This window comes from Bufo gargarizans, chromosome 2 (assembly GCF_014858855.1).
Source record: "Bufo gargarizans isolate SCDJY-AF-19 chromosome 2, ASM1485885v1, whole genome shotgun sequence".
Classification (NCBI taxonomy): domain Eukaryota; kingdom Metazoa; phylum Chordata; class Amphibia; order Anura; family Bufonidae; genus Bufo; species Bufo gargarizans.
The window spans coordinates 676,214,751-676,216,333 of record NC_058081.1 but is presented as its reverse complement, the minus strand read 5'-3'; positions in this window follow the sequence as shown (position 1 = coordinate 676,216,333).

Below are 1,583 nucleotides of genomic sequence, written 5' to 3'. Positions count from 1 at the left end.
TGCACTCCAGCGCACTTTATCTTTGTTTTATTTTTTATATTTCCCATTGTTTTGGGGTCTACCCAAATTTAAACAAAAATTTTTTTTAAAAAATAAAACAAAAACCAGTGTTGGCTACCTCCTCCTCCTCCACCGCTGCTTCCACCTACATCGCCACATCCACCGCCTCCTCAACCTCCTACTCTATATGGACCTCCTCCTCCTAGATCAAGATTATTATTTTTTTTTAACGTATTTTATGTTATTTTAAGTCATTTCCCTATCCACATTTGATTGAAGAACACTTGTTATGCTATTAACCACATGTTGCTGCCTTTTGCAGCCCTCTAGCCCTTTCCATGACTTTTTTACAGCCATTTTAGTGCTCCAAAGTTCGGTCAAGTTCGGATCCAGAACTCAAACTTTTGTGAAGTTCGGCCGAACCCGTCGAACCCGAACTTCCAGGTGTCCGCTCAACTCTAATTATAAGTGTGCAATGGGGCCTGATACATTTTCAATCAAATTTTGTGTTTTGAAAGCCACTGGGTGTTCCTTTATGTTTGGGCCCTTCTATGTGTCAAGACATAAGATTAGGGCCATAATGGGGATATTTCTAACGACAGAAGATTTGTGCAAAAAACTAGGGGGTCAAAAAACCTATTACATCCCTAGATGAATATATTGAGGGGTCTAGTTTTTAGAATGGGGTTTCGTTTGGGGAGTTCTATTATTGTGACACTTATAAACCTCTGCAAACTTGGCTTGTTGCAGAAAAAATTATGTACTTCAAAACAAAATTAATTCATGTTAAAATGGTAAGTCTCCTAAATGAAAAAAAAGTTAAGTTTTTTTGTAAGTGCAGCTAAAATAAAGTAAAGATGTGGAAATATATTTCTGATAAAATTGAATAGTATTTATGTATATATGTGAAATATTGCTGTAGAAAATTTGAAATTATGCTAACTTTTACAAATTTTCATAGATTTTTACATTTGATACATTTACACAGATTGTATCGGTAAAATGTTACCACCTAAGTAAAGTAAAATATGTGACGGGAAAACAATGTCAAAATTACTTGGATATGCAAAAGCTTTACGTAGCTATTTTCTGCTAAATTGACACATGACAGATTTCCAAAAACTGGCTAGGTCATTATGGCCCAAACAGCCTTGGTCAATGGTCACTAAGGGGTTAATAGTACCATCTGGTGTCCCATTAATACCTTGTAATGCCCGTTGTAGCTAGACACCACTTTGCCATGTGTGAAAAGCATCTCACAAGCTGATAAAGTTACCTCTGGTTAAAGGGGTTCTCCCATGGCTAATGTAAAAAATGATAGACATCATATAGGACATAACAATCTCTTTATAACAAAGCTAGAACCAGCTCTGTACCTCACATGGGTCCAGAGATCTACCCATTAATTGCTCTGCTAGATTTATATCAAGCTGACAGCTCAAGAAGAGTGTCTTTTTTGCTGCAGCTAAGAGGGCATGTCCATGGCCTCCCTATCACAACTCAGAAGACAGTTGAAGAATGAAACTGAGCATGTGCGGCCTTCTCAGTGAGCAGGTCAAAGAAATAAGAAAAAGAACAAAAAG